Consider the following 15,803-nt stretch of genomic DNA (forward strand, 5'->3'; position numbering starts at 1 on the left):
GCCAGAAAGCCAGGCTCTGCATGGGGAACCCCATGGAGCCATGCTGGGGCTGATGAAAGATCCTCCAGAGACTCACAGGCTGAGCATCCCCACCAGTTCCTGATCTGGGCAATGTAAGCAGCCCCACGCTAAACCCACAGAGCATTGCCAGCATTGTTCCACCAGTGCTGAGTGCAAATTCTTCGTTAATGCCAGCAGCAGCATGAGTAAGACCTGAATTAGCATGGGGAAGCAGACAGCACCTATGTTATATATACAATAAACCCCTCCGGCTTTTGCAGGCTTTGCCATTCAGATTGCTCAGCACTGGTATTTCCCCCGTGCACGCACTAACACACATGAGCTGCGAGGCCCTTTGTGCCTCGTTTATCCCAGCAGCTTTGTGGGTTGATTAGGATTTCAGTAGATTTTAGCTTTTATTCTAAAGTGAAAATGCACCCAACCAAAAGAAAAAAAAAAATAAATAAAATAAAAAAAATCATTAGACTGAGAGCTATCAGTAGCGATTAACAATGAGAGAAACAAATGAACTCCCAAAACACACAAGCCAGGAACAATATAGGGGAGCTCTTTGTTGTAAAGAAAGCTTTTCACCAGCTTCAACATGGCATCCCGCCATTCCCCTGATATATCATCTCCTTCTTCTGACACACAGAACACCCTGGTGTAAGGTCTATTTCCACTAGCAACCAAACTTTTAGGATTGAAAATAAAGCAGGATAATCTGCTCTCTGTGTGATCTGAACAGAGCAGCAGAAGATTCTGGAGGCTGTGGGTGATGCCCGTGCCTCCCCCAGGGGAGGACCTGGGCGCACAGGTAGGGTTTCACTGCCAGCCCACCCACTTCACCTGCAGCACTTTGCAGCACTACCCGGGGACCAGCATTAGCTCCTCTCCCCCAAGCAGGCAGACAACCTGGAGAGACATTAATTGCCTTGCCCAGGGTCACGTAATGAAGCCAGTGGAAAGCTGACAGAAGGAGCCAGAGGACACTTGGCTCCTTTCCCTGCATTTCTCCCACAGGATCAGGCCACCTCGGTTCCTCCCAGCCCGTGCTGCATCCACTCCAGCCCCCCCGGCTCCGTCTCCTCCCTGGGATGGATGTGGGGATGCAGCCCTGCTCTGCAAAGTGCTGAAGCACGTGCCTGGAGCTGGGCTTGCGCTCAACAGGGAGCCACCAAAGGAGTTGTTCAAGTGCAAAGGCTTCCCAGAATAATACAGAGATAAAGGTTAATGCAGTATTTAACCACTGCAAGGTCTCGCGCACCCTGACAGCAATATGGATCTGCTCAGCTCTGCATCCCTTCCCTCCCTGGACACACGGTGAAGCTGCCCAGACAAGGCAGAGCTCACCAGCTCCAATTGGAGCCTTCGAACCAGACAAAAATCAGAATCCCCCAGCCTGGATCCTGCACCCATCTCCAAGCTCCCTCTGCTGTTCCCAAGTGCATGTTACAGTCCCTCATTCCTGTTACTCACTTTTCCATCCACAGCAAGCCCACGGCAGAAATGATGTCCTACTGCCACCAGAATCCTCCCTCCTAGGTGGGTCTATCAGTGAGATCAGAGACAGCTGCACCAGAAGAAAACCGAGCACCAGCTAGCTTTGGGGATGTTATCTACAATGCAGGTGATAAAATGAGAAAAAGCAACAACACCTGGGATCAAATGGGAGGAGGGGGTCACCACCCTGCCTGCAAAGGGCTCAGACCGTAAGCTCAAAACCAGGAAAAGCAGCTGCATTAATTAAGTGCCTGAGCTGCAGGTGGCTGTCCCACCTCTGGTTCCTCTCTGCTTCTCCCAGGGCACAGCCCATCCTTTCTCATCCTCTTACAGTAATATTGCCATCTGCAAAACCCTCCAAAAAATGCTCAGGGTTAGCATGAGCCCTAGTTCTTCTCCCAGTGGTCCTTGGCCTTAACCCATCTCCATGACTCGTAGCGACCACCCTGACTAATAGCAGAAGCAGCAATAACTCTCCAATGTCCACTGCAGCCTTCAGCAAAGACTCAGCAGAAAATAAAGTATAACAGAATATCCTGAATTCCTGCATTTTTCCAGACTAGCGTTTAATTCACCCAAGCTTGACCCAAATGATACACATTATCCCTAACTGGTTTGCAATCCACCACACGCTTGGACCAGTCTCATAAAATTCAGTTTGTTTTTAGAGCAAAGGAAAGAATGCAGCTAGCATAGCCCAAATACAAATAACTGTTCACTTGGGTCGGTTGTCTCCTGAGTTGGTTGAAACTGCATCTTCGTACATGAAGAGGCACAAAAGGAAGGCATGAAAAGAAGGCACAAGCTCCTATCATGGGGGAGACCAAAGGCAGCAAACCCCTGCTGCACAGTGCTCCCCACCACACGGGCTTCTGCCAGCATCTGCCTGAACTGGTAGCTGATTCATCTTAATCTCTGGAGGATTATTCTGGTAACTGCTGCAGATCCACCTTGGGATGACAGAGCAACATGAGAAGAAAACCAATCTCATTGCTTCTATTGTTTTTTTTTCTACTAAAAAAAAAAAAAAAAAAGGAGAAAAAAAATAGAGAGAGAGAGAATTTTTTTTTAAACAATTTTCTGTAGACCAATGTTCAGCCACCATGGGTGGATGCCCATGGATTTATTGGTGAAACTTATGATCCAGCAAGGAGAGCCACCAAAAGAGAAGGAAGCAGAATCAATTCCAAGTCTTAGGACAAGAAACAGGCTTCAGTAGGATTCAAAGGTGTTAAAGTCAGTAAGCCAGAGAGAAAGAAGCATGAAATAAATGCACGTTCCTTCTAATCCCCAGCTCCTTTGTCTGGAGGACACCAAGCACAGTGCTGAGAACTAAAGACAGTGACTCCCAAAGGATGACAGGGGCACGTTACCGGGCAGCCCCCACGCGAAGCAACCTACATCTGTGCATGAGGGAAAGCGCAGCGGCTGCCACCCCCCTGCCAAAACCTGTCTCCCTTTTGGCCAGCTCTGACACTGAAGACAACATCCCACTGCAGCTGTGAATAAAATGAATAAAACCATCCCTGTCCTCCCACAGCCTCCGAGAGGCCAGCCACTGCCTCCCGACCCACTGTGGCATGGCCACAAACCTAGGGCAAGGAGGAAAAGAGGAACAAACCCCCAGAATTGTTTTTCAGCCTGAGAGGCAAATCTTCCAGTTTCTCAGATGTTATTCCTCAGATGTTATGTATATATAGATGCATGCATATGCACACAGACAGCGCTTTTTTGCATCAGCCCGTTGTCAGTTGGCACCTGGGGGAAGCAGGAGGTTTGCTCTGTTGAGTCATCCCTGCCTTCAGCAAGAGCACGGAGCTCAGCAAGAGCCGGATGGGCTGAGCTGCACACAGAAAGCACTTCCTTTGCAAAGGCCTCCTCCTCCTCCTCCTCCTGAAAACCCATTTAGAAATTCCTAAAAAGATCCGTTTGCTACAGGGAAAGGAAATTTGAGGTCACAGAGAGAGAACCACGGTTATCAGAAAGGCAGGGACAGGCCAGGCTCAGCCAGCAAGGGCACGCTCTCGGGGGAACCACGCCAGCACCGCGTTAATGTTGCGAGCTGTTTGCCATGGTCCGTAAGAGCAGAGCTCTGGTGGGAGAAGCTGGCAGCAGGCAGAGCTGGGGCCAACCCAGAAATAAGAACCAGAGCACCTGGCTAGAGAAATGGCCTCAAACATCCCAGCTAATTAGCTCCTTGGCATATTTCATTTATCCCTTGCAGCAGGAGTGAGTTAAAATGAATCTGTACCTAACAAGCAACTTGGAGCCTTCAGCACAGCGACATTTTCAAGTTGGTAAGGGAAACAGAGCTGCAAATTTAACACAAGTTTTCAGGGCTGGAATAAGAGGCTATTAAAAAAAAAAATGATTGAACTCAGAACACCAAATCAGGGGAATTTATGGGGATTTTTTTTTTTTTTTTTTTTTTTTTGGAGGCTCTGCTTGGTTTTGCTTCCAGCAATGGGCATTGTAGGGGGGTTATTGCTTTTGGCCTCAGATGAAAAATAACCCACAAGGTTGCAGCTAGGCAGGGTGGCTCAGAATGGAGACAGATGGTGGTTGGGCCAAGGCTGGAGGCGAGGAGAGATGGACAGTGCTGAGCAGGGATCGAGAGGGGCCATACCTCACTCACTCAGCCTTCCTCAGTGGGGCCAGATGTACCAAACCTCATAACCCCAGAGATCGTGAAGGTGAGGGATGTCAGACATAAGCAGAACATGGCTTTCTCTTGCAACACCACGATGGTCCTGTGCACATGGCAATGTGCAAAGCTAGAATTCATTTGGGAAACACCTCCAGCAGCTCTCTGTACCAGCCCAAGTCCTTCAACTGCCTGTCTGTATGCTTTTATCAGGAGGAAACTGCCCACCACTACCTATGCAAAATCTCTCTTCACATTTTCCCTTATCCTAGGAAGCCACCTGCAGAAAGTCCTCCGATATCTGCCACCAAGCTTCCCCCAGTGGAGCACCCCCATGCCCAGCACCAGGGTGGGACAGGAGCACTCAGCCTGCAGCTGAGGTTAAAGATCCAACCACAGGCAGAGGAAAGCCCAGGGATCAAAGAATAGGGAGGAATTAGTTTTTTCACAATCCCAGCTCCATCAGGCATGAAAAGAAAGTTTAGGATGCTCTTGGGAGAGGAAGGATTTGTATCTCAAGGCAAACTGGCCTACTCACTCTATTTATAGACAAAAGACAGCATTTTAGCCCTGCTGCAGCTCAGCAGAGCCCACTTGGATGCTCTGCCCATTATGCAAGTGCTCCAGAACCACTGGTCTCCTCATGGGTGGCTACCAGGAGCCCAGGGAGATGTCCTGTCCCGGGCAGGAGCACCCATCCAGCTCATGGGGATGACAGCAAGGAAGGAAAGGACCAAACTGAAGTACAATAACCTGGTGCCTGTCTTCTCCATTGCCATAAACTGGGCTCAGAAATATCCTTGATCAGCAATATAGTGCCAAGGATAAGGAGACCCAGAGCACTACAAGCAAAAAAGCAGAATATTGATTTGAAAACTCCTGTATCAATACAGGAATTGTATATAGGGAATGCAGGGAATGACAAAGTTTGGTCTCAGGCCCAAATACCAAGAGCTGGCTTTTGTCACAAGGCTGCTCAGGGACAGGATGGGGCCACGTCCTGCTCCCCGGTACCTGACCTCTAGCAAGAGGTGCAGGGGATGCTGCAAGCAGGACTTTGGCCTTCGAAAAGGTTTCTGTGCTTTCGGGACCAAAACAGTCACTTTGGTCATGAGACACCATTTTCCACACAAGGCTGACTTCAAATGCATGTAGCCATCATGATGCAGCCAAGTTAACTCTCCTTCCTCTTCCTTCTCCTAATCTTTCCAGAGCAACTTTAAGCTTCTAATGAATTTTAAATGTCACCTACTTTGGCTATTAGTAAGGGTAACAAAGAGAGAAATTCACAATAATGGAAATCTTGGTCTCTAGGACAACCTTGACCAGCACAAGGTCCTGAATTAAGGTCACCAGAGAAAAACATAGAAATCTCAACGGGACATTACCAGCCGAGTCAATCCCTGCAGAGACAGGGGCACTTAACGCACCAAGCAGTGGTTAGAGCTGGGCCTGCTAAATAATACAGTATAATGCTTTCTAAGGATAATTCACAAGACCCAGACATTTCCTGGACTGCTCACATCACCCCACCAGCATGCCTCATTATTTATTTATCGTACTTGCTTAATATTAACCTCTGAGAAACTAGTTAACCCTGCAAATCCAAACATCACAAGGGTTCATCCTACAATAAGCATAATCCTTGGCCCTGAAGGGACAATTTGAAGCACGGAATTCAGGAGCTTGTTGTTAACCTCAACCTTCAGCGAGAATGGAGCAAGATTCATAGCTGCAAGGAGCTGCAAGGAGTTGGAGGGCTACAGCGAGCAGTTTCACTCCAGTGACCCTCCAGGCAGCTGCATGGTATGCAGTAGCTCATAACACCTGCAGAAACACTAAAATTTACCTTCTAGACATGGCCCCAGCTGGGTGTAACAGCTGAGAGTAGCTCAATTTCTCTGACATGAACACAGTGTGGGCTGCCAAGATGCAAGGGAGCAGCTGTGCCTGCTGGGGCTCAATGCTTCCCCATGCAACACGGCGCCATGCTGCAACATCCAGCCTAGCTCCAGAGCTGAAACCACACTGGTACATGAGCACAGCCCTCCCCCTGAGCCATGTAACCTTGCTGGGAGCAGGGGCATCTCATCCAGGGCAGAAGGGTCCCTGCCAGTGGCACATGGGTTGTTGCCTATGGATGCTATTACAACAGTATGGCTGTGCACAGCTCACTCTGTGCCAGCTTGGGTCCCTCTGGCATCCCAAAACATCAAAACTTTCCCTCACCAGCACCTTGGGCTGTGCCTGCGGACCCTCCAGCTACACAAACAGCCCCACAGCCTCCTACATGGCGTTAGGCTAATTAAAGGGGGAAGTGTGCTGCACTGCTGCTCACTACAGGAACACCAAGAGAGAAATATCAGAGCTCTGCAGGAGACTCCCTGCCGTTAGCTGGTCTGATGCAGGGCGAGAGAAGAGGCTGCAGCACAGGGAAGAGCCAGACAAAGCACAAGAAACCCAAGTCACCAAGGGACAGACCCAAGCTGCAAGGATGCAGCAATTAACACTCACCCTTCATTATTATGCAAATCACACATTGGTTACTAGAGACAGCAAAGCAATCGGCCTTCTAGCCCTCGCTGAAGGCCAAAAAATGGTTGAAGTATGTGTCAGGCTGGTATTTTGGACTGCCCAGTGGGGAACAGAAGTCTGGGGTCTACCAGGATGCTTCAGACCCACGTTGCATGCCAAAAGTAGGCTGATGCATGCGACATGTCGTGGAAGACACCTGGGAACTGTTCATGCTCAAAGCACTGAGAAGTCCAGCTGGAGCCCTGCTGCTTCTGCTCCAGCCTTGGGGTGGGAAACAGAAAGAAAACAAAAGCACGAGCATCGGGTTTGGGTGTGGGAAGGGGTGCAGATGGCTGAGACTGGCACTTCAGGGAGGAACGTGGGATCTTGGCAGGTTCCTGAAATATTACCTTTGTCTGTCTGACAAAATGTTGGTGAGAGCTGAGTGTACCCTAAAACAAAATCTCCTAATAAGAGTGCCAGCAGAGTCAGGGAAAGTTCTAAAGTATTTAAAGTAAAGACTGAAAAGGGAATGAGGGTCCAAGACCATAAACATGCCTGCATGCCAGGATGAGAGTCATGGGTCAAATTTTAATATTTGACAGTTCACTGCCTCTGTTTGTGTTAGGCTCACGGCAACACAATGAATATGGCATCAGTCTTCATGCGGAGATGACACCAAGTGACAACCAGTCATTATTTACCATACCCTGGAGTGCAAAATCCACTGCTGACTTCAGGGTGGAGAGGAGGAGGGAAATCTGGGAGCATGGACCACCAAGCACATGCTCTCAAAGGCACATAGCCAGTGCTTGCCTCGGTTTCCCCAGCATACAAAGAGGGATTAAGGGAGCATCCATCTGGCTTCCAGGGATTCTTGCAAGACTGATCTAATATTTCAGCAAAGGAGGTTAAAAACATTCAGCATTGTTCACTTAACACCTGAATATATTCGGCATATATCTGCTACAGCGCACTGTGTCAGAGAGCATATTTCACCAAGCACAGCTATTCTGCAGGAAACGAGCCGTCCTCCATGTCTACAGAGAGGTGACCCTCTGCTGGTGGGTGGAAAAGCAGAGGTGCCAGCATCTGTCCTTACCTCTCCTCCTCCCCACACAAGGGCGATGGCTTTTCATGTGAGAAATTAACAGGACAATGCTGAATATCAAGGATAACGCCAAGTACACTGTCTGTAAGATGCTGGCAATGTGTCTGCCTTCTCAGCAGCGCCCTGAGCTGCTCAAACAAGGAACGTCCAGATTACCACTGCACCAGCGCTGTCCTGCCATGGATTAAACACTCCTTGGGTGGAAGGTGGTGAAATGGCCACCTCCATCTGGAAAGCTGAGCACACGTCAGCTGACAGCCCAGGGAAAGCCTTCTCCATCCATCCCCTTGTCCCCTTCCTAGGCTTGCTCACATTTCATGTCTCAGCTGGGAGAGCCACAAATGTCCCCACAAAAATGGGGGCTGCACTGGTTGCTCAGGGCTACTTTGGGAGAGTCTGGTGAGCCCATGGTACAGACTGAACGGACTGCCAAGAAAGCAAGTCAAAAACCAAAAGAAGCCACGTCTTTAAGAGAACAAAAAAGATTGTTTTGGGTGAAAGCATCAGCTTCCCAAAAGCTCTCAATGCATTTGATTCCTACCAGCTGTTGAAAGAGAGGATCCCTCTGAGACCCACCAAGTCCAATTCTTGCAGGCCAGTCAGGTGGTACCTGCACACCAGCTCTGTCCTGGTGTGTCTGCTGGCAGCACACGCCTGGAGGGCTTGAAGGAGAGCATTTGGCAGCAACCCTGTGCCAATAACTGGGCTGTTCCTCACAAGCTCTGGGTGTTACCATACAAACCAGCTTCTGGCCTAGACAACGCGGTTTGCAATTCCCTCCTCATTTCAGGGGTTCTAAACTGCTATAAATCACTTCCAGCCTGCTCCTAGGGACTTTACTCTCTGTCATTTGCTAGGTGGTGCTAATGAGCTCAGCATCATCCCTGGTGAGGCCAATATCCTTGTGCATTTCTGCTACCCCTACCAACCCCACGGCTCCATCAGCCAGGAGATGACAGAATCATAGGGGTTGGATGGGACCTCAAGAGATCATCGGGTCCAACCTTCCTGCCAAAGCAGGTTCCCTAGAGCAGGTTGCCCAGGTAGGCGTCCAGACAGGCTTTGAGTATCTCCAGAGAAGGAGACTCCACAACCTCCCTGGGCAGCTTGTCCCAGTGCTCCGTCACCCTCACCGTGAAGAAGTTCTTTCACATGGTGGGGCGGAACTGCCTGTGCTCCATTTTGTGGTAATTACCCCTTATCCTGTCCCCACAGACCACTGAAAAGAGGTTGGCCACATCCCTCCATCTCCCACACTTAAGATATTTGTAAACATTAATAAGATCCTCTCTGTCTTATTTTCTCCAGGCTGAACAGGCCCAGGTCTCTCAGCCTTTCCCCACAGGGAAGATGCTCCAGGCCCCGTATCATCTTTGTGGCCCTCCGCTGGACTCTTCCCAGGAGATCCCTGTCTTTCTTGTACCGGGGAGCCCAGAACTGGACATAGTACTCCAGGTGATGCCTGACCAGGGCAGAGTAGAGGGGGATGATCACCTCCCTTGACCTGCTGGCCATGCTTCTTTTAATGCACACCAGGATCCCTTTGGCCCTCTTGGCCACAAGGGCACACTGTTGGCTCATAGTCAACCTGTCATCCACCAGGTCCTTCTCCGCAGAGCTCCTCTCCAGCAGGTCATCCCCCAGCCTGTACTGATCCATGCAGTTGTTCCTTCCCAGGTGCAGGACTCTACACTTGCTCTTATTAAACCCCATGTGTTTTCTTCCTGCCCAACTCTCCAGCCTGTCCAGGTCTCGCTGAATGGCAGCACAGCCTTCTGGCATATCTCAGAAGCTGTTTTCTGAGCTCAGAAAAGCTTCAGCTCCAAAAGGCATAGCTTTCCTTGGTCTCCATATAACATCTAATGTTGTCCAGCAGAGAAAGAAACACATTTTGTGCCCCTTCTGCCATGGGTTGCATATACAGAAAGTACAGTGCTTATCCAGCATCCAGGAGAGCCAAGAGGACTCCATGTCCCCAAGGCCATCAACTGCAGGACCAAGATCTAAGGTTACTAAGCAGTGTCTCTTGGGAACACTGGTCAGCCACAGGTCCTGTTCTCTTCCAGAAAACCTAATTAGTCACCTAATGGGTAATTTGCTGCCATCTGGACATTCAGAGCTTGACCTGCAATATGCCAGACATCCCAGTGAAGTCAGTGTTTGGCACAGGGTGCACATGGTAGCACAGGGTGGTACCACAGCCTGGTACCACTGGAGAAGTGGATGCTGTTGAGCATGACAGCACAAACCAAATGAGCATTAGAGCTTTCAGGTGGATATTCTGGGTCTGCTTAGCAAATGCTCATCCTCTTTCCTTTGAAATGAATGTAATTTGAGATACAGGTGTCGGGCAAAGCAATGCGTGGGAGGCAGCCTATATTCTGTTCCTGTCTCTCTAGAGTTATCATCAGCTCCTAACTTTAATGGGCAACCAATTTACACTGTTAAACATCATTTTGCAATGATGCAGGCTGTTAATGATGCAGGCTCGGAGCCCTGAACTCTTGGCCCTGAGCAGTTCTCTGGGAGTTGGTCCTTGGCAATCATTCAGGATTGTCACCAGCAATGGAGCACCTCAGGGTTGTTCCAGCAAAGAACAAACCCCCCTCAGCACCAGGTGCTAGTCACTGAGAATATCAGGGCAAAGAGATGACTGTGAAAACACTGTTGTCCACAAACCCTCCTTCGGTGGCTGAAGTCACACCTGTGAGATCTCCATCAGGATTCACTGTGAAGAAGCAGGACTGAACCTAAACTGCCCCAGCCCAGCAACCAGAGGCAGAAGCACTGCTTTAATAAAGAAGCACAAAACATGCTGATTTGATTTTATTAGCTCCTAGAGAAGCACTGAGTCCCACTAAACTCTTTCCATTTCAGTAGCAGACCAGTGACAACATGCATCCATACAAAGGTGCACTAATATAAAGACCATCCAGAGCAGCACAGAAGTTAATTCTCCTTCTTTTCGACACTGAGGTGGAGCTGAGGACTTAGCAAAGGATGTGAATGAGTGTGTGCATGCAAGCTGGGATGAGTGAGCCCAGCGCCTGTAACCACGTGGAGGAGCGAGTACGTCTGAGTGAACAAGTGGGCTAGAGACGTGCATGCTACGCAGAGCAGCAGCACTACGCATACCTAACTGCTCTGTGACAATCTTTCATCCAAAATTCAATACAGGCTCATTTTAAAGTTATGAATTGCAAAGGACCCACAATTATACTCTGGCGGGAGAAGAAAGGGAGAAGAAAGGGAGAAGAGAAAAATAAGACATGGAAAATGAGGACCAGGGAACAGGAAGCCAAACACAGAACTATTTCCAGGAGGAATAACAGCCATATGGAAAAAGTTACCAAGATGATGAATTCTGCCTTCAATATGTTCAAGAAAGAACTGCATCAGACCCAGTCTGGGGGTGGCCAGATCCTTCAAGAGGGAAAAAAAAAAAAAAAAAAAAGCTGCCACCCCAGCTTGAACTTGAACATTTGGTGTTTCATTTGCATCTTGGAATGAGGCAACTGTTATCATTCAAACTCTGCATTCTCCTCTTGGATCCCTGCCTTCCCGGGTCACATTTGTGGCTCTCACATAACCAGGAATCCCCCAGCTACAATATGCTTCTCCTGGCTCGGCCCTGAAACCAAATTCCAGAGCAGCTGACATGGAAATTTACCATCAAACAACTATTAAAGTTTTACCTCAGGCTGTAAAAACTGGTGTATGTGCTCTGCATAAACAATGTAAATACACACTTGTCTCACGTGCTGAGTGGCAGCATGCCACAGAGCTTCACACTGCAGTCTCAGATTTCGGAAACCAGGATGGATAAGTGTAGGGATAGTAACTGAAGCCCCAACACTACCAGCCTGCAACATAAAAATGATCCCCGCACATGGCTGGAGACCTCCTGGCTCCATTGCAAATCACAAAATCCACCTGAACGAGCCAGCTGATTTTCAAGGATTAATGAATTTAGCTTCACAATCTCCATCTGACCCAACTCTCACCCTCTGACTGACACGTCCAGTTTCATTTCCCCACTTCAAGGACTGGGGGAAAGCAAAGCACAGCAGCGCCTCAGAGGATTGAGGCAAAGGGCAGATGGGGGCAGAGTACCCAGCAGCACACCAGCTGCCCAGGGACACACTCATTTCTCTCTCCCAACTGCACTCAGGTGTCCCCTGGGGCAATTCTACCACCTGGAGAAGCCCCATAGAGCTGCTTCTCTCCACAGTGCCTAATCTCCTGCCGCAGGCACCTGATTCAAGTACCTAAAGTTAACTAGGATGAAACCAGGCTTTTCTCCAATTAATGGCAATTTCTTTTTCTACTTTACATCCCAACTTTATCTTCCTTCTTCCTTTCCATGCAAATCACCACCCACTTGTCTCCAAGGGTGGACAGCCTTTGCCAATACAAGTACCCAGCAGAGAATTAAAGCTAGAAACTATTAACCATTGTTGGTTTTTTTCCATCACCATCAAGCTCAAAATTGTCTTCTATTCAAGCTACAAGTGGGCTGATGTATATCTTCTGCAGATGTCTGTGTTCAAGGGAAAAAAACAACAGCAACGAAACCCTCTTTTGGCTAATAAACAGAAAGTAATTGCAGTTTCTTTACTGCAAAAGGAACTGTGCTATTGATGGCATTGGCTGAGCGTGCCTAATTTGTATCAGCAGCTTGTATCATTAGCTTTACAGTCTCCTGCTAAACCCTACCCACAGTGTAACCACATCTCCCTTGGTCATCTGTTTTGTCCACCCAACAAGGAGGCAATGCACTCCCTTCATGGCAGGGATTATTATTTTTTCCCATTCCGTAGCATATCACACAACACAATGAGATCAAGGTTTTTTGTTTTTGTTTTGTTTTTTAAATCTAATTCCTAGTCACCACATAACACAAAAATAAGCATAATTAGACATTCTCCAATGCAGCAGTAGTCACAACTGTGTGCTAGACTATGAGCCCCACATATGAGATGTAAGGAAAGTTATTTTGCCCATGATGCAGAAGTGATTCTGCAGCAATGAGGGATCCAAAGAGATTTTGCCATAAGCAAGGTTAAAAAAAAAAGTGTTTCTTCCTTTCTCCTCTATAAAGCAACTTGCTGATTAATTCAGAGGCAAGGTAAACAATAAACAGTGATTATGTGCATGGGGTAATGATTCAGCCAAAGAAGCAGATCAGCATTTGAGTAACAGGCTACAAACATGTGCTTTATTTTCTCAATGATGATTCTCCTGTGAGCAATGGAACAAGATGTCTTATACAGCCACCAGGCAACAGTGTGGTCGCAGTGTCAGGAGAATCGTGTGACCATCAACCTGAAAGACCCACATGAAAGCTAAAAAGAAAAATCAGCTCCACAGGGTATCGTATGTTCTAGGACCAATTTTATTTATTTTTTTAAATCCAGGCAACAGAAAACACAGACCAGCTGGGACATTTCATCTAGCAATAGCATGGCAGTGCCTGGAACACACAGTGTCAAAAAAAAAAAAAAAAAAAAAGAGCTTCTGGAAAAGGGAAAATGCAAAAGGACACCTGCAAAAAAGCTACTGCTTACTCGCATAACTGAGCTCTGCAAAATGTAAACGGGTAATGCAAGAAAAACACAGTGGGGAAAGCTCTCCTATAAAACCATATAACCCTTAGCCACAGAGGGGAACAAAGAAGTCATGAAGGAAAGCATTTGTGCTTCTGTTTTATGCCTCGTATTTTTATTTTGCATCATCACAACCCTGATTTGTTCACGTCTGTTACTTGGATAACAAGAAGATGGAAATGCTTTCTGTTGCATCAACAAAAGCCAGCATGAAAGATAGCTGTGAAGGCAGCGAGCCAGATCCGAGGTAGCTGGAGGTCAGCGCCATTCTGCAGCAGTCAACAGAACTGCATGGACTTGCAAAGACTGAAATTTTGACCTCCTCAGATCTGCGATCAGAGTGATCTGCACAAAAGCAGCTAGCTTGCAAGCCCATAATATTCTTTCAAATGCGATTACCTGTATGTGGATGGGGGAAAAGACAATGGCTGCATCTGCAGCTGGTCCTCTGAGACTGTTGCTGGGCAGCTGCGAGCTGTGCAAGGACATCACTAGAACTGAAGGCAAGTGAGGATGAATCCAGTAAATTCACCTCCACGTCCTCGGCGTGCTCCTGACCTGAGCATACCTGACACGTTTATTGGCACAGCCCTCAGGCCAGCTCTGCCTGCCTAAACCCCACCTGCCACTAACACAGCAGGTGCCTTCCAATAACACCTGTAAGCTTTATTATATTAGCAGCAGCCAAGTGGTTAACTAATCTAAGAAATATATCCACTTTACTTAAGCAAAGAAAAGCAGCAAGGGGGCCCCGTGGTGTTGACAACTCTAACAGCAAATTAAGAAGCTAAAATAAAATGCACCATCAAGCAAGCAGCTGGAGTGAGGCCAGAAATCAGAAAAAGATGTAAAGAAAACTGTATCAAGAAATCAGCTCCAAGCAGGCTCATTGAGCTCAATTACTAGAAATTAGAAAAGGAAATGGAAAAATTTATATTGTAAGGACACAATGCATTATGTGGCATCAGTGATGGCTGTTCTGTTTATTGTCTCTGTTCTAATCATGTTTTTATAGCATGGAATATGTAATACCAGATCCAACTGATATTGATACAGGAGGAAGCCTGCCACTTCCAGGCAGAAATCCACAGCTTACATTCAAGACAACAAACTAGAAGTGAAATTCCGCAGCTGGGGTCTGCCCTCATGACCTTGTTAAATTCCCATGTGCTTACACCTCCACAACCAGGCCCCTTCACAAGGCAGAGACTGTCTGAGAAAGTGGAGTTTTCCAAAAGACTTCCAAAAATGATTTATCTAGATTTTGAGCCTGTACAGTCCTGCTTTGAAACTCTACTCTGCAGTCAAAAACAGTAAGAGAGAAAAGACATTTATTTAAGTAGAAAAGAAAGCCAGACAAACATCTCATGCAAGTAGTTTTGCAAGTCCAAACTAAACAACGGAAAGGGAAAACCACAGAAAGTTTGAGCAGCCACCGCTACAAGAGCTGGCAACATTGCAGCCACAGAGCACGGCTGACCTGTGTGCCAGTGCCCACACCAAGATCTGGGTCCAGATCTTCAGAAGCTTCAAGCACAGCTCGCAGCAGCGTCTCCTCCCTGCCCGTGCTGCCAGCCCTGGGGTCTCCTTTCCCAGGAGCAGTTCTGAGCCGCTGGACCAAGAAAAATAGTTTGCTCTCTCAGCAGTGACCTATAGCAATGATTCTCCTCTCAAGCTCTGAAAGAGGGGGCATGGGGTAGGCACAGATTTTTTTTTTTGCGTGCCTTGTCCCCATAGCCAGACCCAGCCAGGCCCCAGCTCAGGTGGGTCAGGGCTGGGAACGATCCTCATCCTGCTCTGATCTGGTCCTTGTTGCAGCACAATTTGACAAACCAAATCAGTGCTAGGCTGAAAACCAGCCAGGATCTTGTGACATCAAGCATCAGATCATACACAACCCATGGCTGGCTCAATCCATCGCTGCTGTACACCTCGTGGAGTTAAGCCCCATTGCAAAGTAAGCCCCATCTGATGCTGTAACATTTTCCCATCCTTTGAACTACTGTAGATGACCAAGTCATGGGAGTAGACAAAACAGGCTGCTGGGCATAACCTGAAGATACTTCAAGTGAACAAATCTTCCTTGACTGCAGTCAGTGGGACCCAGAAAGCCACCACTAATCAGACAGAAAACTCACTTTCTCTCAAAAATCTGCTGGCACCGCTTTGAGGCTGGTTTGGCGAGATGCAGGGCAAAGAAAAAGCTCACAGCATCCATACATCTGACCCACTCATCTGGTTCAGCAGAGCACTGCAGCAGCCAAACCTCACCCAATCTGCTTTCCTGACACAGGCCTTTCACTCCCCAAGCCCAGGGCGGTGGTGGAGTCATCATCCCTGGGGATGTTTAAGGAAAGGTTGGACGTGGGGACATGGTTTAGTGGGTGGCATTGGTAGTAAGGTGATGGTTGGACTAGATGATCTT

The 15,803-nt window shown here is 48.0% G+C and overlaps 1 protein-coding gene across 10 annotated transcripts in view; it reads right to left on the bottom strand.

The window, feature by feature from the left end:
- The window catches only part of LOC116496971 (voltage-dependent N-type calcium channel subunit alpha-1B-like), a 280,195-nt gene that overhangs the window by 208,315 nt on the left and 56,077 nt on the right, over positions 1-15,803 (bottom strand). The gene's annotated exons all lie outside the window — the stretch shown is intronic.

The sequence above is a fragment of the Aythya fuligula genome, chromosome 19, assembly GCF_009819795.1.
Source record: "Aythya fuligula isolate bAytFul2 chromosome 19, bAytFul2.pri, whole genome shotgun sequence".
Taxonomy (NCBI): Eukaryota; Metazoa; Chordata; class Aves; order Anseriformes; family Anatidae; genus Aythya; species Aythya fuligula.